We start from the raw sequence: 20,484 nt of genomic DNA on the forward strand, positions 1-20,484 counted from the left end.
CTTAAAATTAAGAAATAGAATTAAAAACATATATTGTCTTAGTTCCATCCAGGCTTCTATAACAGAATACCTTAGACTGAGTAATTTATAAACAATAGAAACTTAATTTCTCACAGGTCTAGAGAATGGGATGTCCAAGGTCAGTCCAGCAGATTTGGTGTCTGATAAGAGCATGTTTTCTGCTTCAAATATTGTGCCTTCTTACTTCATCCTTTCCATAAAAGAAAGACAAAAAAAAAACTCCCTTAAGCTTCTTTTATGAAGGACTATTCCCATTCACGCAGGATGAGCCTTCAGGAATTAACCACCTCCTAAAGGTCTTACCTGTTATAATATTTGTATTAGTTTTTTCTTACTACAATTAAAACCTGAGTCAACCAACTTTCTAATGTTTATTTAACTCACATTTTTGGAGGTTCAACCCAGTATCAGGTGGGCACATTGGTTTAGCCTCTGATGAGCGGCCATGGTGGGCTATATGCAGAGGAAAAAAATCACAGGGGGAGCTAGAGAGGGTGGATGTGCCCAAACTCAGGTTCACATCAACCCTCTCATGACAGCACAATAGCTCAAAGGTGAACTGCTTTCCTAGAGGTTGGACACATGACCTAAGGACCTCCTGCTGAATACCACTTTTTAAACATGTGATTGGATTCAATTTCTACACTCTTGGTACTATTAGCATAGGACTTTGGGAATTTTACATTTTTACATTTCACAGTGTGGGAGCCAGATCCTAATCAAATTACAAAACTTCCTCACTGGGGATTAGTTAGCAACACACAAATTTTGAGGGAACACCAGCATTCAGCCCTTGGCATATATCATACAGAGAAGTCTTAAGTAATTTTGAATAAGAAATTGAAAAACGCTATACAAAATATGACATTATTTACATAAAATGTAAACACAAAAGATGTATTATATACATGAAGTATGAATACTCACTGATTTCAGGTAATTAGTTACATCTGGGCAAGAAAATCTGACGGTGGGTGAGAGAACTCACAGAGTACACAAACTCGGTAAACTTGGCAACCCAGTGGGAGACTGCAGAGAAATTTGAAACCACACTAAGGGCTGCATAGACCCTTTGTGTGGTCCTTGGGGTAGAGCGGACAAATACCCACAGAGGCCAGATTTTATACATGGACTACCCTCAATTCCTCTCAGCTGTGTGGAATTACTTCCCTTCTGAGTCAAAAGAGAGAGAGAGAGAGAGAGAGAGAGAGAGAGAGAGAGAGAGAACAAACTGGGTGAGTCACCTTTGACACACCCTTAACACTGAAGAACTAAACAGAGCTCTCTGGCCACACCCATCACAGCCTCTAAGGACCCATCAAAAGCAGACAGTCCACTTAATTTAGAGTTGTATTATAACGAGAAAAACCACTACAGCAAAGAAACCAAAGAATATCTCCACAATGCCAAACAACAAATGCAGAAACTGAGGAAACAAGAACAAGGAAGACACTATGATGCCCCCCAAATGAACAAGACACCCCAATTCAAGATTATGAAGATGACGAGATAGAAGAAATGCAAGAAACGGATCGCAAAAAAATGATAAAACATTAAGAAGTTCTCAAAAACAAATTCTTGAACTACAGAAATCCTTACTGGACAGAATAAAAAATCTCTCTCATGAAAATGAAATATTAAGGAGGAATCAAAATGAAATGAAGCAACTAGTAGAACATGAAACTGTGACAGTGAAGAGAAATCAAAATGAAATGAAGAATTCAATAGATCAAATGACGAACACATTAGAGAGCCTTAAAAAGAGAATGGGTGAAGCAGCAGAAGAGAGAATATCAGACTTAGAAGACAGAGAACAGGAAAGTATATAGTCAAACCAAAGAAAAGAAGAGGAATTAGAAATCTAAAAAATACTGTTGGGAATCTACAGGATATTATTAATAAACGCAACAATTTGGTTCTAGGAGTTCCTGAAGGCATGGAGAAAGAGAAAGGATTAGAAGGCCTTTTTAGTGAGATACTAGCAGAAAATTTCCCAGGTTTGGAGAAGGACAGAGACATCCTAGTACAGGAAGCTGAGAGAACCCCTAATAAACATAACCAAAAGAGATCCCCACCATGACACAAATTAATTAAACCCACCACAGTGAAACAGAAAGAAAAGATCCTAAAATGTGAAAGAGAGAAATGTCAGATTACTCTCTGAGGATCTCCAATCAGACTCACAGCTGACTTCTCATCAGAAACCCTACAGGCTAGGAGGGAATGGCAAGATATAGCACAGGCACTAAGAGAAAAAAACTTCCAGCCCAGAATATTATATCCTGCAAAGCTCTCATTTGTGAATGAAGGTGAAATAAAGACCTTCCATAGCAAACAGAAATTGAAAGAAATTGTCGCCACTCGTCAAACCCTGCAAAAAATGCTTAAAGATATACTACATGTATATTAAGAGAATCGAAAATGAATCTTGATGTGAATGGAAGGGGAGAGGGAGTGGGAAAGGGGAGGGTTGCGGGTGGGAGGGACAGTATGGGGGGGAAGCCATTGTAATCCATAAGTCGTACTTTGGAAATTTATATTCATTAAATAAAAGTTAAAAAAAAAAAAAGATGTACTACACACAGAAACACAGAAACATGGCCATCGATATGAAAGAAGGTAAAGGAAGAAAACCTACCAGTAAAAGAGCATAGGAAGGTCAAAGCATATACTAGAAAATATATCTGGGAAAATGACAGGGCAAAGTTTTTACTTATCAATAGTCACATTGAACATTAATGGACTCAACTCTACAGTTAAAAGGCACAGACTGGCTGAGTGGATTAAGGAACAAAACCCATCTATTTGCTGCCTACAAGAAACACATCTTTCCAACAAAGATGCATACAGACTGAAAGTGAAAGGTTGGAAAAAGATATTCCATGTCAACAGAAACCAAAAAAAAAAAGCAGGTGTAGCCATATTAATATCACACAAAATAAACTTTAACACAAAAGCTGTTAAGAGAGATAAAGAGGGGCACTATATAATGATTAAGGGTTCAATTCAACAGGAAGATATAACTATTATCAATGTATATGCACCTAATTACAGGGCACTGGTTTATTTAAAAGGTATGTTAAGGGACTTAAAGGGAGACTTAGATTCCAATACAATAGTACTGTGGGACTTCAATACTCCACTCTCAGAAATAGATCAACTGGACAGAAGATCAACAAGGAAACAGCAGATTTAATTGACACTATTGCCCAAATGGATCTAGCAGATATCTACAGAACTTTCAATCCTACATTTAAAGATTTTACATTCTTCTCAGCAGTACATGGAACCTTCTCTAGGATTGACCACATACTAGGCCATAAAGCAAGTCTCAGCAAATTTAAAAGAATTAGAATCATACCATGCAGCTTCTCAGACTGCAGTGGAATGAAGGTGGAAATTAGCAACTCAGGAATTCCTAGAGAGTATGCAAACACATGGAGATTGAACAACATGCTCCTGAATGAACAATGGGTCATAGAAGAAATCAAAAACTTTCTGGAAGTAAATGAGGATAACAACACAACATATCAAAACTTATGGGATACAGCAAAAGCAGTGTTGAGAGGAAAGTTTATAGAAATAGGTGCCTACACCAAGAAATTGGAAGGGCACCAAGTAAATTAGCTTTCAACACATCTCAAGGATCTAGAAAAACTGCAGCAAACCAAACCCAAATCTAGTAGGAGAAGAGAAATAATTAAAATCAGAGAAGAAATCAACAGGATTGATTCCAAAAAAAAAATTACAAAAGATCAGCCGAGCGAAGACCTGGTTTTTTGAAAAAATGAATACAGTTGACACACCATTGGCCCAACTAAATAAAAAAAAGAAAAGACCCAAATCAATAAAATCAGAGATGAAAAAGGAAATGTAACAACAGACACCACAGAAATAAAAAGAATCATCAGAAATTACTACAAGGAATGTATGCCAGCAAACGGAAATCTTTCAGAAATGGATAGATTCCTGGACACATGCAATCTGCCTAAATCGAACCAGGAAGACATCGAAAACCTAAATAGACCCATAACTGAGACAGAAATTGAAACAGTAATAAAGGCCCTCCCAACAAAGAAAAGCCCAGGACCAGATGGATTCACTGCTGAATTCTACCAGACATTTAAAGAAGAACTAACTCCATTTCTTCTCAAACTATTCAGAACAATCAAAAAAGATGGAATCCTCCCAAATTCTTTCTATGAAGCCAGCATCACCTTAATCCCTAAGCCAGAGAAAGATGCAGCATTGAAAGAAATTTACAGACCAATATCCCTGATGAAGATAGATGCAAAAATCCTCAATAAAATTCTCGCCAATAGAATACAACAACACATCAGAAAGATCATCTACCCAGACCAAGTGTGATTTATCCCTGGTATGCAGGGATGGTTCAATGTTCGCAAATCAATCAATGTGATATACCACATTAACAGATTGCAGAAGAAAAACCATATGATTATCTCAATAGATGCAGAGAAAGCATTTGATAAAATTCAACACCCTTTCATGATGAAAACTCTAAGCAAACTGGGTATGGAAGGAACATTCCTCAATACAATCAAAGCAATTTATGAAAAACCCATGGCCAACATCCTATTGAATGGGGAAAAGTTGGAAGCATTTCCACTGAGATCTGGAACCAGACAGGGATGCCCACTCTCACCACTACTATTCAACATAGTTCTGGAAGTTTTAGCCAGAGCTATTAGGTATAATATATATAATTATTAACTCACATCATCATGTTCTGTATATTCCCAAAACAGAACAACATTAGCAACACAGTTTAGAAAAATCATCATCAGAAAAGTTAACATTTTTGTTTTAGGTTTGAAATCTAATGATTTTCATTTCTGTTGTTCACATTGCTATAAAAGCTCTAAACCAAAGATGTGACTCTTAGGGTGGGAATTGCAAACACAGTTTAAGGTCAAGATTTTTGAAGGTGTAGAACATTTGTTTCATTTGGTAGAGTTTACTACTTTCACTCAGACTGTCCCCACCCCCTGAGAGTGCTATTGAAAGTAGATTATCTAGGGAAGGGAGAAAAAATAATTCTCAAAGTATAACTCTAAGATTCTTTGTGTATAGAAAGAATATATCAGCTTTTAAACAATACAAAACAAAACAAAAATAACCATTAATAATATACCATGAAATTTAACTTGATGTATCTGTTACTTCCAATTACAGTTCTAGTGTAATTGTCTTCATATTTAATAAACAGAAAAAATGCATTTTAATAAGGAAAATTGGACCTGCTGGTGGTATTTGCAAAGGATGAAAGGAGATTATGATACTGACTTTGATAGTGTTTTATAAATTATTTTTAAGTGGACAGGAGAAAGGCTATGTTGGCATTCTAATTCTCTTGATTAAGAATTAAGAAGCAAAAGAATGTGCATCAGGTAACAGGAAAGTCTATGAAATGCTGTAGGGTATCAATGGAATACTTTAATGATATGGAATCTCTGCATATTTTTAAGATCTCTTCATTTCATCTATTCTCTCTGTCCTTTGTATATGTAGTCTTCAATAGTACATTACCAATAATTCATTATTTTTTAAATTGTTATTTCTTCCTTCTGAATTGAATATATAATCAATCAGTTTCCTTACAACATATATCCAAACCAGATCCAAGAGGCACCTCCTTTAGTCTACGTCATCTTGGTCTTAATGGTATCACTGATCACTGCTAATACTGGCATTATAATTTCCCATTTCCCACTTATTTATTTCAAATAATGCAGGAAAATGTAACAAAACACTTGAAAGGATCTACAAATAAGAACCATTGCATTGCAAACATGATTGTTTAATGGAAACTGAACAAACTGAATGATAGGCAATGCTAGAAATTCAGTTGCTGGATGAAAATCTAAGCTTGAAATCAGAAAGTAGTTTCAGGGTGACAGAGTAAAAGTTGAGATCCCACAGGTCAACACAAATGAGTGCTAGAAAGAGATTGTCTGAGTATCCTGATCACAGAGTAAAGACTTAAGTAATCTGGCTGTCAAGAAAAAGAAAAATTACACACACACACACACACACACACACACACAAGCACATGCATGCACATGTACAAACCAGGGGTTAAAAGAAATGAGAAACTCTGGTTTAGAATTTGGTTTCAGTTTGAAGAGGGTAGTGTTTCCCAGGGAATACTAAAAACATGTAACACTTAGTTTGATTCTGAAATTTGCATCAATACATGATGTGTGTTATGTGGGCCTCATAGATCAGCCACTTTTTTTTTTCAATTTTTTTTAAACTTTTATTTAATGCATATAAATTTCCAAAGTACAACTTATGGATTACAATGGCTTCCCCTCATACCGTCCCTCCCACCCACAACCCTCCCCTTTCCCACTCTTTCTCCCCTTCCATTCACATCAAGATTCATTTTCGATTATCTTAATATACAGAAGATCAGCTTAGTATACATTAAGTATGGATTTCAACAGTTTGCTCCCACACAGAAACATAAAGTGAAAAATAATAGATGATTTTTTTAAATGATGATGAAATCAGAGCAGACCTATTGTCATGTTTAATCCCAGTGAGAGTCAAGTTGGGAATTGATAATTTTTTTTTTTTTTTTACAGAGGATCAGTTTAGTATGCATTAAGTAAGGATTTCAACAGTTTGCACCCCCATAGAAACACAAAGTGAAATATATTGTTTGAGTACTCGTTATAGCATTAAATCTCAATGTACAGCACATTAAGGATAGAGATCCTACATGAGGAGTAAGTGCACAGTGACTCCTGTTGTTGACTTTACCAATTGACACTCCTGTCTATGGCATCAGTAATCTCCCTATGCTCCAGTCATGAGTTTCCAAGGCTATGGAAGCCCTCTGAGTTCTCCGACTCTTATCTTGTTTAGACAAGGTCATAGTCAAAGTGGAGGTTCTTTCCTCCCTTCAGAGAAAGGTACCTCCTTCTTTGATGACCTGTTCTTTCCACTGGGATCTCACTCGCAGAGATCTTTTGCCAGAGTGTCTTGGCTTTCCATGCCTGAAATACTCTCATGAGCTTTTCAGCCAGCTCCGAATGCCTTTAGGGCTGATTCTGAGGCCAGAGTGCTATTTAGGACATCTGCCATTCTATGAGTCTGCTGAGTATCTCACTTCCCATGTTGGATCACTCTCCCCTTTATTTACTCCATCGGTTAGCGTTAGCAGGTACTAGACTTGTCTATGTGCTCCCTTTGACTCCCAGTCCCTTCACCATGACCAACTGTGAACTGAAACTGATCACCTGGAACAGTGAGATGGCATTGGTACATGCCACCTCGATGGGATTGAATTGGAATCCCCTGGTAGGCTTCCAGCTCCACCACTTGGGGCAAGTCAGCCTGAGCATGTCCCAAATTATACATCTCTTCCCTCTCCCATTCCCACCACCATGTTCAACAGGGATCATATTTCAGTTAATTTCCAACACTTAAGAATAACTGTGCATCAATTACAGATCTAAACCAGTCATATTAAGTAGAACAGATAAAAAAAACTACTAAGAGGGATAATGTATTAAGTTGTTCATTAACAGTCAGGGCTATGCTGATCAAGCCACCATTTCCCATAGTGTCCACCTCACTCCAACAGGTTTCCCTCTTGGTGTTCAGTCAGTCATCACCGATCAGGGAGAACATATGGTATTTGTCCCTTTGGGACTGGCTTATTTCACTCAGCATGATGTGTTCCAGATTCCTCCATTTTGTTGCAAATGACTGGATTTCATTGTTTCTTACTGCGGTATAGTATTCTAAAGAGTACATATCCCATAATTTCTTTATCCACTCTATCGTTGATGGGCATTTAGGTTGGTTCCAGGTCTTAGCTATTGTGAATTGAGCTGCAATAAACATTAGGGTGCAGACCTCTTTTTTGTTTGCCAATTTAAATTCCTTTGGGTAAATTCCAAGGAGTGGGATGGCTGGGTCGAACGGTAGGGTTATCTTCAGGTTTCTGAGGAATCTCCAGACTGACTTCCATAGTGGCTTGACCAGTTTGCATTCCCACCAACAGTGGGTTAGTGTCCCTTTTTCCCCACATCCTCACCAGCATCTGTTGTTGGTAGATTTCTGCATGTGAGCCATTCTCACCAGGGTGAGGTGAAACCTCATTGTGGTTTTGATTTGCATTTCCCTGATTGCTAATGACCTTGAACATTTTTTCATGTGCCTGTTGGCCATTTGGATTTCCTCTTTTGAAAAATGTCTATTGAGGTCCTTGGCCCATCTCTTAAGTGGGTTGTTGGTTTTGTTGTTGTGGAGTTTCTTGATCTCTTTGTAGATTCTGGTTATTAACCCTTTGTCTGTTGCATAGTTTGCAAATATTTTTTCCCATTCTGTCGGTTGTCTCTTCACTCTCCTGACTGTTTCTTTTGCAGTACAGAAACTTCTCAATTTGATGCAATCCCAATAGTTGATTTTGGCTTTGACTGCCTGTGCCTCCCGGGTCTTTTCCAGAAATTCTTTGCCTGTGCCAATATCTTGAAGGGTTTCTCCAATGTTCTCTAGTAACTTGATGGTGTCAGGTCATAGATTTAGGTCTTTAATCCATGTTGAGTGGATTTTTGTGTAAGGTGTAAGGTAGGGGTCTTGCTTCATGATTCTGCACGTGGAAATCCAATTTTCCCAGCACCATTTATTGAATAGACTGTCCTTGCTCCAGGAATTAGTTTTAGATCCTTGATCAAATATAAGTTGGCTGTAGATGTTTGGGTTGATTTCTGGTGTTTCAATTCTGTTCCATTGGTCTATCCATCTGTTTCTGTACCAGTACCATTGAATCAAGAAAAACATTACAAAAAATCAGCCAAACGAAGAGCTGGTTTTTTGAAAAAATAAACAAAATTGACACCCCATTGGCCCAACTAACTAAAAAAAGAAGAGAAAAGACCCAAATCAATAAAATCAGAGATGAAAAAGGAAATGTAACAACAGACACCACAGAAATAAAAAGAATCATCAGAAATTACTACAAGGACTTGTATGCCAGCAAACAGGGAAACCTATCAGAAATGGATAGATTCCTGGACACATGCAATCTACCTAAATCGAACCAGGAAGACATCGAAAACCTAAATAGACCCATAACTGAGACAGAAATTGAAACAGTAATAAAGGCCCTCCCAACAAAGAAAAGCCCAGGACCAGATGGATTCACTGCTGAATTCTACCAGACATTTAAAGAAGAACTAACTCCAATTCTTCTCAAACTATTCAGAACAATTGAAGAAGAGGGAGTCCTCCCAAATTCTTTCTATGAAGCCAGCATCACCTTAATTCCTAAGCCAGAAAAAGATGCAGCACTGAAAGAGAATTACAGACCAATATCCCTGATGAACATAGATGCAAAAATCCTCAATAAAATTCTCGCCAATAGAATGCAACAACACATCAGAAAGATCATCCACCCAGACCAAGTGGGATTTATCCCTGGTATGCAGGGATGGTTTAATGTGCGCAAGACAATCAATGTGATACACCACATTAACAGACTGCAGAAGAAAAACCATATGATTATCTCAATAGATGCCGAGAAAGCATTTGATAAAATTCAACACCCGTTCATGATGAAAACTCTAAGCAAACTGGGTTTGGAAGGAACATTCCTCAATACAATCAAAGCAATCTATGAAAAACCCACAGCCAACATCCTATTGAATGGGGAAAAGTTGGAAGCATTTCCACTGAGATCTGGAACCAGACAGGGATGCCCACTCTCACCACTGCTATTCAATATAGTTCTGGAGGTTCTAGCCAGAGCTATTAGGCAAGAAAAAGAAATTAAAGGGATACAAATTGGGAAGGAAGAACTCAAACTATCCCTCTTTGCAGATGACATGATTCTGTATTTAGGGGACCCAAAGAACTCTACTAAGAGACTATTGGAACTCATAGAAGAGTTTGGCAAAGAAGCAGGGTATAAAATCAATGCACAAAAATCAACAGCCTTTGTATACACAGACAATGCCATGGCTGAGGAAGAACTTCTAAGATCAATCCCATTCACAATAGCTACAAAAACAATCAAATACCTTGGAATAAACTTAACCAAAGACGTTAAAGATCTCTACGATGAAAATTACAAAACCTTAAAGAAAGAAATAGAAGAGGATACCAAGAAATGGAAAAATCTTCCATGCTCATGGATTGGAAGAATCAATATCATCAAAATGTCCATTCTCCCAAAAGCAATTTACAGATTCAATGTAATACCAATCAAGATACCGAAGACCTTCTTCTCAGATCTGGAAAAAATGGTGCTGAAATTTATATGGAGGCACAAGAGACCTCGAATAGCTAAAGCAATCTTGTACAACAAAAACAAAGCCGGAGGCATCACAATACCAGATTTCAGGACATACTACAGGGCAGTTGTAATTAAAACAGCATGGTACTGGTATAGATCAGCCACTTTGACGAAGTGATATAATGAGGTTTCTTGATTGAAGCTCCCAGCTTTTTGCCAAAAGCCGGTTGCCTTTCCTAGTTGCCCATTACCCTGTGCTACCACCTTATCTTGGCTGCTCAGTAGTGGACTGTTGTCAGTAATAAAACACTGTTACCACACAGAACTCAGTGAAATCTACTTCAAGCAGTAACATAAGAATAATGCCCTTATTTGCCAGATCTCAGGCATAGTCAAATAATAGGAATCCAAGGAAGATGTATAGTCAGGTCAGTAAAAGCTTCAGTCATCAGTACAGGAGAAAGGAGTCAAATAACAAATCAAAGAATCCGTATGAGCCAGACTCTACACATGAAGTGAAAACCAGCAGGCAGTTGGCACAAAAGAGAAGTGAAGGAACAGAAATAGCAGCAGATTCTAATTCTCTTTCCTCCTCAGTATCTCACAGCTTCTCTGTTGCTTTCATCACTACACCTTCAAGATACAGTTTTTGTAAGTTTTTCTGCTTCCTTTCTGGCCACTGCTCAAATCTTGTAATGCTACTTTATTCTGACACAATTGTCCCTGCGCATTCAGGGCCCTGCTAGCATCTTGCAAGGCAGCCAGAGCAGCCTGGTGGAAGAATCTTGCCATTCCTGAGTCTCCCTTGCTATCTGCTTGACGCTGACAGCAATGCCCCAACAGCTGTCAATACCTGCCACCATGTAGCTGTGGCGCCACACATGGCCACCCTCCCTAGGGATCTACATCTTCATTATTGCATCTGTTCCTATGAGGCATCGTTCCTCTTCACATTTGAGAAATGAGTTTTTTCTGTGTCATGGCCACCATCTCGCACATTCTACTAGGGTAGAGCTCTTTGATAACAGGGACTATTTTGTTATTTATCCTTTGATGACAAACGTGCAAATGCCCATGCCATAGTAAGTACTAGGGGCCAAAAAGCTGTTTCTGGTCTGATTATGACATTTCCCCGAGTTAATTTAGCTTTCCAAAAATCTGTTTTCAGGAGCAGTCATTGGGCACAGTGGTTAATATAACCCTCGGGAGGCCTGTATCCCATATGGGAGTGCCTGATTCCAGTCCAGATTCCTCTGATTCTGATACAGCTTGCTGCTAGTGCACCCCTGGAGGAGGAGGGAAGCCATGATAGCTTATGTGTTTGGGTTACTGTCATCCAGGTGGGAGATCTGTGTTGAATTCCAGGCGCCTGGCTTCAGCTTGGTCAGCCATGGCTGTTGCAGGCATTTAGTGTGTGAACCAGTGGATGCAAGATTCTCTCTTTGTCTCTCTCTGTCTTTCTGCCTTTCAAATAAAAAGAAAATTAAGTAGCAATTTAGAAAAGTAAACCAGTATTCAGGGGCTTCCTTTTCCAAGCAGCTCCCATTGACAGCCTTCATACTGAAGTAATTAGCTAGGCCCTGGGCAAGAGAAACCCAAGTTCCAGACCCTGAGCATTTATTTAAGAGGGCTCATATTAGATACAGAATTAGTGTCATGCCTGTTTAGTCTTTCATGTATTTAAGATGCTTCAGGCCATATCTGGACGATTCAAAATTCATGAAGTCTAAAGCTGCAGTGAAACTTTTTCATAGCTTTGAGCCAGAGAGAACACACTAAGTACTGATCTGGATGTGGTGAGGGCACACAGAGTAGAGAGCAGGATCTGCTGTTAGGAAAATGGTGCTGTCTTATCTGCGGCACCTGCTATGCCCCAGATGCCATCTTAGGCCCTGGCCTCTGTTGCTACATTGCACAGTAGGTTTGGGTCCTAAACCTCATGGTCCAACCACTGGTGTCAGCTCTACCCCCACCCTAATGGGATTCACTACTTCTTCTTCCCTACTCATCTCCCCCACCCCCAACAAAGGTATATTAGGACCTGCCTCCCAGACCCGTGTTCTCTTTTTCCTTCTTTTCCCCTACCCTCCAGTCTCTCAGGTTTCCTTTTTCTTACTCCAGTGTTGGTGTGCTTTGTGGCAACCTTACATACATGTAGCCATTGAGTTGCATACATGCAAAGGTACCCCAGACGTCTGAACATATCTGAAGTTTGAATAAGGTTCTCAGCTCTCCAAAAGTGTTACAGTCAACTGATCTACGTTCTATAATGTAACACAAGCAACTACACAAGTATGAAAGGGCCAGTGTCTGCAGCTGTACCTCTTTTCCCTCTAGGTTTCCTATCTCTATCCTCCCCATCTGCCCCGGACCATTTAAATCATCATGCTCCCCCTCACCCACACACACACACACACACACCACATTCTTCCCCTAATTGTTTATTAACCTATCTAAAGTGTGAAAAGATTTATTTTCTGAGTTCAGCTAAGTTAAATTTTTAGAAGAAAACTGTAGAGGAAAAAGTAAAAAGTAATAGAACACAAAACAAAACAAATAAATGGGGCCATTGTTGTGGTATAGCAGTTAAAGCTACCACCTGTGACACAGGCATCCCATATGGGCTCTGGTTTGTGTCCCAGCTGCTCAACTTCCAGATCCAGCTCCCTGCTAAAGGCCTGTGGAAAACAGTGGAAGCTGCCCCTGCCACCCATGTAGGAGACCTGGAAGAAGTGCCTGGCTCCTGGCTCCTGGCTCATGGCTTTGGCTTGGCCTAGCCCTGGCTGTTGCAGCCATCTGGGGAGTGAACCAGCAGATACAAGATCTCTCTCTCTCTCTCTCTCTCTCTCTCTCTCTCTCTCTCTTTCTCTTTCCCTTCCTCCCATCCCACTCTTTCTCTGCAACTCTGACTTTCAAATAAATAAATAAGTCTTAGAAAAAAATGGATGCGTTCTTCAGAGCACATGTTTATGAGCCAAACATTAAATTTGAGAGATTAGCTTGACTGACAGCACTGACTTTGCTTCACTCCATTCATAAGAGAACCCTTGCCCCATTCAGAACATGTGTCTCCTGAAGTGACCACCACCGTGATTAGGAGACTTGGTCTGCTCAGTCCCCCAGCCCCTCCATTTCCACAAGATGATTTGCAGTGCCTCTATATCTTCTCACCCAAAGAAAAACAAAACCAAATGGGACAAAATCTCTTTTCTCCATTCACCACCAAACTACTTGAAAGCAAAGCTAAAATCACTGCTTTCCCTCCACTTGACCACCTGCCACCCACTCCTTAGCCACTGCTTTCTGGCATCTGCCTGCAGCACAGCTTTAAAGCTATTCCCAATAAGGTCAGAACAGCCTCCTGGTTGCCAAATCCATTTCTCTGATCTCTCTAGCTTGCTCTTGGACCCTGCTGACCAACTGCACATTCTGGAACATGTCTTCCCTTGGTTTCTGTAATCCTTCTGGTTAAAATTCTACCAGAAAATCTTCCTGTTTGTTTCAAACTTGACTTAAAAGGGCTGATAAATAATATGAGTTTCTACACGCTTTCTCTCATAGCTATTACTAGATATCTTAGCAGGGATACCTTGAAATAATGAAAATATTCTGTGTTGAGTAAACCTTAGCCAGTGAATTTAAGTATCTATAACTACAATGTGCTATTGGCAATTTTCTATTTCCTTCATTTCTTCTACACTTAGTAATTGAAATTGTCCTATAAGAAAGAGTTGTCACTTCTAAACCATTCATTTATTTATGTCAGTATGTCAGTATGCACTTTTAGATATTTATTTATTCTTTCAGTTATAATTCTCAGCTATCATAATTGTTTTCTTGCTTACCATGTTACAAACATGATCACTGGGAATTTTTTTTAGATTGGTTGTTCTGCCCTTTTAATATGCCACAAGACACCAAAGATGTTAATTTTGTGTTTTCTCTGACATTGTTCTGGAGTAAACTAATTTTCCAAGTAGCCCTCATTCTTTTTACTGGTGAATGGTATTTAGAAAACAAGACCTTAGTGCTAAACGTACTCATTGTGGTTCAGGGGTCACTATTCTAGTCATTCTCAGTGGATAAACTTAATAAAGTAAGTTTTTTAGTTTATTTATCTGTATTATATTTTGTGAAACCATGAGTCCATACTGATACCTCTGATATGAATCCACATTTACAAGTTTCACTCTACTTTTCTCCTTTCCTATTTGTAACATTTTTCTGACAGCAAAAACCCTGGTTCTTTCTACCTACAGTATTTAAGAGGGTATTTCAAAGGGTTGTGAACAAAAATAGAACTAAAAGATAAATTTAGTGTAGCACAAAATTTTTAATTGTATTTTAAGATTTATTTATTTATTTATTTGAAAGTCAGAGCTACATAGAGAGTGGGGGTAAGAGAGAAAGAGAGGAGAGGAGAGGAGAGGAGAGGAGAGGAGAGGAGAGGAGAGGAGAGGAGAGGAGAGACAGAGTGAGATCTTCCATCCCCTGGTTCACTTGCCAAATGACTGCAACAGCTGGAGCTGGGCTGATCCAAAGGCAGGAGCCAGGAGCCTCTCCCAGGTCTCCATGTGGGTTACTGAGCCCAAGGACTTGGGTCATCCTCTGCTGTCCTCCCAGGCCCACTAGCAGGGAGCTGGATTGTAGCAGCCGAGATTCAAACCAGTGCCCATATGGGATGCCAGCACTTCAGATGGCAGCCTAACCTGCAGTGCCACAGTGCCAGCTCCTTAGTGCAAAAGTTTTTATAACCCATGCACAAATTTGCCATAATATGCGTTTTCTGGGAACTTTTTGAAGATTCCTTGTATGCATGGATTTCAATTTATTTACACCAACATGTCTTTTAAGTCAATCTATGAATGAATCTATTGAGGCATTCTTATGTATTTATAAGCTATGATATAAAAATAAAGTAGCTTCACAATTTTTAACTCAAACCCCTATAAGGAATAAAACTGTGAACTATAGCACATTATTTAATTACTGTTATTTTATCTTTAGCTTTTTTATGGTGCCCAGTCAAAGCATTGTTACCAAGTTACTTGGGTCATCTCATTTTCTTCTATCCCCTTTAGTTTGTTGTATTCTGTTGGTTAAAAGCAAGTCATAGTACCTACCCTCTAGGGTATATGGCCTCCAAAGACAGAATTCCTGTATATCCTATCATCCCGTCGAAACACTTAGGCCTAATAACCGTATGAACTTGATATTAGGTTATTCTGATGCTCAGGTTAATCTTCAGATTTTTAAATTTCTTCAACCTGATGCTAGACTATCAAAATGACCTCACTCTAGCACAGACAAACCAGTAGCTCAGCTCTTTTGACTACTGAGGCAGCTGCTTAAACCGCATTACTTCTGTTGGAACTGACTCAGACACTTCCACGCAAACAAATTCTGGGAGGCCTTAACTGACCTCCCACTCGGCTTCCATCTTCCCTTGAATAGCAATTCCCTTTTGGGTCACTTTATAGGTCTTTCAAGAGCTTCTTTCTGATATTTATGTGGCTTATAATTTTTTCCTGGCCTAGATTTTCTTCATTTAGGTATTGGATATGAGAAGTAAAACTAGCTTTTGTTAACATAAACCAGGACCATGACAAATTTTATTATACGTACTTTGTATGGTATACACTTGGATAGATGGGGCTCACTGTAAGTTTGTTTAAGTCTCAATTCCTATGGAAAATATATACAAAGCACTGGGAGATTCTTTTCAAACTTCCTAGAATTGAGATGCTTCCAGGATGAAATTAAGAACAAATTCCCTTACAGAAGACAACAGGTTTGCCATGACCCCAAGTACAGTGCCTAGCCTTGTGGCACAGCCAAAGAGGTAGGAGGGTTTAGTTTTCTACCAACCTTGACACAGGTTTAAAACAATTACAAGAAACTGTGGAACACCAAGGCTGACTTAGGATAAAGACAGTCATTGTTAAAATTTGCTGTGTGGAGCTTTGAATTCAGAACTCCAACCTGTCCACTCAATTGCTCACTCACCTGGCATCAGGACTATGAATAACTCTGGGCCTACCCCTGCACTTTGAAGGGTATGAAAGAAATATTCTCTGTTCTCTCTCTCTCTTCTAAGACCACAAATATTCAATCATGGGCTCTCCACCTTGTTGACTTTATCTAATCCTAGTCACTTCCAAAATGCCTTATCTCTAAACACTACAGTTGGATTAAGTCTTCACCCTCCTAACACCTCATAATAAGGATTAAATTCCAATTTGAGTTTCAGAAGGGATGAACCAGGTTCACACTATAACATCCCCCCTCCACAGCCCCTTGAATCTCATGTTCTTCTCACATACGACATGCAACCATTCCATCCAGATAATTCTAAAGCCTTAATTTGCTCCAGCATTAATTCAAATGTCCGAAATCTCATCTGAGACTCAAGACAAATTCCCTCTACCTGTGAAGGTGTAAAGTCCAAACAAGTTATCTATTTCCAGTAAACAATGGTGGGATTGGTATAAGCTATACATATTCATTCCAAAAGGAAAGACAATTCAAACAGAAAGAAGTATCTGGCCCTAAGCAAGACTAAATCCATCAGGGCACATGCTAAAATATTTTCTTTTTGAAGAAAAATGATTTATCCATTTACTTGAAAGGCACAGTTACAGAGAGAAAGAGGCAGAGAGAAAGGTCTTTCATTGGCTGGTTCATTTCACAAATGGCCACAATGGCAGGGGCTGGGCCTATCCACAGCCAAGAGCCAGGAGTTTCTTCCAGGTCTTTCTCATAGGTACATGGGTCCAAAGTCCTGGACCATCTTCTGCTGCTTTCCCAAGTCATAGCAGAGAACTGGACTGGAAGTGGAGCAGCCAGGACTCGAACTATATAGGATGACAGCACTGCAGGCAGCAGCTTTACCTGCTACACCACAGCCTCCACATATAAAGTCTTAAAGCCCTCTGATTGGCACCATGTACACACTAGAACACAGGTTGGGCCTTGAATAGCCCTGATATGAAGGCTGTGCTAGGCTCAGTGCAAGCTCCAGCTTCATCAATCTCATGACTTCGATTCTTCTAGGCTGGTGTTTGTGTATTGGTAGTTCTACATTTCTGAAGTCTCAGTGGTATCCCTGCTCCCATGCGCTCATTAGATATTGTCCCAGTGAGGGCTCTATGTGCTAGCTCTGCTCCTAACACAGGCATCTGCTTGGCCTGCAGGCCTTCCTTAAAAATATCAGTGGAAGTTACTGTGGCCCCGTAACTCTTGCATTCTACATGCCTGAAGAATTAGCACCAAATGGACACCAACATCTGCTACTTGCTCCTCTTAAAACAACATAAGCCACGGCTGGGCTAGCTTGAACTATGGCCTGAGCAACCATAGTGCACTTTGCTAGAAAACAGGAAGCAGACTCGGGAGGCAGTCCCAGGCATGGAAAGCCAAGACACTCTGGCAAAAAAAAAAAAAAAAAAAAAAAAAAAAAAAAAAAAAAAAAAAAAAAAAAAAAAAAACACCCTAAATGAAAGATCTCTGTGAGTGAGATCCCAGTGGAAAGAACAGGTCTTCAAAGAAGGAGGTACCTTTCTCTGAAGGGAGGAGAGAACCTCCACTTTGACTATGACCTTGTCTAAACAAGATAAGAGTCGGTGAACTCAAAAGGCTTCCATAGCCTTGGAAACTCATGACTGGTGCATAGGGAGATTGCTGATGCCATAAACAGGAGTGTCAATTTGTAAAGTCAACAACAGGAGTCACTGTGCACTTACTCCTCATGTAGGATCTCTGTCCTTAATGTGCTGTACATTGAGACTTAATTCTATAATGAGTACTCAAACAGTATATTTCGCTTTGTGTTTCTATGGGGGTGCAAACTGTTGAAATCTTTACTTAATGTATACTAAACTGATCTTCTGTAAAAAAAAAAAAAAAAAAGAAGAAATTATCAATTCCCAACTTGACTCTCACTGGGATTAAACATGACAATAGGTCTGCTCTGATTTCATCATCATTTAAAAAATCATCTATTATTTTTCACTTTATGTTTGTGTGGGAGCAAACTGTTGAAATCTTTACTTAATGTATGCTAAACTGATCTTCTGTATATAAAGAGAATCGAAAATGAATCTTGATGTGAATGGAAGGGGAGAGGGAGTGGGAAAGGGGAGGGATGAAGGTGGGAGAGACGATATGGGGGGGGAAGCCATTGTAATCCATAAGCCGCACTTTGGAAATTTATATTCATTAAATAAAAGTTAAAAAAAAAACAAATTGCGGTTTAAAAAAATAATAGAACCAAATCTGGGACTGTAGTTGAGGCAAGCACAAACTTTAAAAGTTAAATTGCTAAGAAAGTGCCCCTACAATAAAGGGTACTCATTGAATGTTTTCAATGTATTTTTAGTTGTTTGAATTATGGGTTAGAATACAAAGCATCAGAGTAAAACTGTTATAGCTGAAAAAAGGAGAGTAAATGTGTCAAAAACTTGGGAGCATTGCATCCTGAGAGTGATTTGTAAGAACTACGAAGTGGGACATGGATCATCTGAAGCTAGTGTATCCACAGTAACTAATGGGCAGAGCTTTGCAGAAGTGTAAGAAACAATGGATGAAAGCTAGCAGAAGTCAAGAATAAGAGCTGAGTTCATGGCAGAGCTTCATAATTGGGTAAGTTTGGAAGCTTCCAGAATCCAACCGGAATCCCTTTTGTCAATCTCCAGCAAAATGGATAAGCGTGGTCTTCTCGGTTTAATTTGGTTTTCATGGGAATCTCCATGTGTATCTGCTTGTATATAGCTTGAATCTGCCTTCTTTCTTCAGTAAAGTACAGGGTTCAGGAGAAATGTGATGGAAAGTTTTAGAAAGGGATCATCTTACCAGAAAAAAAAGTGCAGAAAAAATAATGAGTGATGACTGAATTAGAGATTACTCCCGCATGTAAGGGATGAAATATCAGGGATGGTACTAACAGGGATCAGAGGGCACATTTGAAAGAGTGACTGAAGAAACTATTTACAAAAATAGACAGTTAAGGAAAAAGCATAAGAAACAATTTTGCTAAAGTGTCCCAAGGAGCAAGCAAGAGGGTAGGGGAGGTTTGGAGTGACCATACCCCTCTCCCCCTCCAAAAACAAAGAAAAGAACTGAAATTTTGGGAGAGGGATTATTGTCCAGAAGGCAAGGAGAGACAGCCACTATCAGGCCACCAGAAGAAACTAGGGAAAAAACATCTACACATTGGCTTCTTCCGGCATCCAGTTTCTTACCAGTGTCTCCCAATGAGAGAATCCAATTGGAACCAGAGGACAAGAAAACCTGAGTGGTGCACTTTATATAGGTCAGCTTCCTAGGCTGAGTGCATGCTAGAGAAGAATGCATGTTGGCTCTGGTGATAACCACAGAAATTACTCTGGAGAAAGATAACAATCCCACCCTATCTGAATTGCCTCTATTAATGAATCCCTTACTTTAAAATCCCCCAAAGACCTAACCAAAACTTTTTATTGCACATACACAAACTTAGGTTCTGTTGAAACCTTTGAGAAGTATGATATTGGCATATTATTCTTCACAAATATGTTGATTTTAAAGAATAAACATATTTTCTAATCAACCTCATACATGAAAATTTTGATTTTATAATAAAATTTTTAGGATAAAATGAAAATTTTAATTATTTGTATAATCTTTATACTATAGTCACGGGCTTAACGTACCACTAAACAAAATGTTCAACATGTAAAAATAAAAGGACCCATGATCATTGGGAATATTGATAAATGTTATAAACAATAATCAAATGAAAAATGAGCTATATACAGTAAATTTAAATATTGCTTTTATAAAGTAGAAATGTATCTTAGATATTGGTCAAAAGTGTAAATTATTAAAAGTGATGAACAGATAAATCAGGAAATAATTAAAAGTCCCTCTATCAGCAGCATTCCTTCACTTGCTATTTCCTACTGAAACCAATGAAAGCATCATGGTGTATATCCTTGCACACATTTCTTCAACACAATGTGAATACACACACACACACACACATACACATGCACACACAGTGTTATTCAACTTGCTTTGGCTTTGTCTAAAAATATAGCTATCCAGGGCTGCTGTGGTGGTGCAGCAGGTTAATCCACTGACAGCAATGCTAGCATCCCATCTGGCCACCAGCTCAATTCTGGCTACTCCACTTCTAACCCAGCTCCCACCTAATG

The 20,484-nt window shown here is 39.0% G+C and overlaps 1 long non-coding RNA gene across 6 annotated transcripts in view; it reads right to left on the reverse strand.

Annotated features, from left to right (window-relative positions):
• LOC100339238 (uncharacterized) overlaps positions 1 to 541 on the reverse strand; it is a 254,751-nt gene extending 254,210 nt beyond the window's left edge. For all 6 annotated transcript variants that reach the window (XR_007922469.2, XR_007922467.2, XR_007922466.2 and 3 more), the window contains exons 1-2: positions 406 to 541; positions 115 to 211 (exon numbers count right to left, since the gene is read on the reverse strand). This is a non-coding gene — a long non-coding RNA (uncharacterized lncRNA). The remainder of the gene's footprint in view (positions 1 to 114; positions 212 to 405) is intronic.
• Positions 542 to 20,484: the final 19,943 nt, after the last annotated feature.

Source organism: Oryctolagus cuniculus, chromosome 14 (assembly GCF_964237555.1).
Source record: "Oryctolagus cuniculus chromosome 14, mOryCun1.1, whole genome shotgun sequence".
In the NCBI taxonomy this organism is placed as follows: Eukaryota; Metazoa; Chordata; class Mammalia; order Lagomorpha; family Leporidae; genus Oryctolagus; species Oryctolagus cuniculus.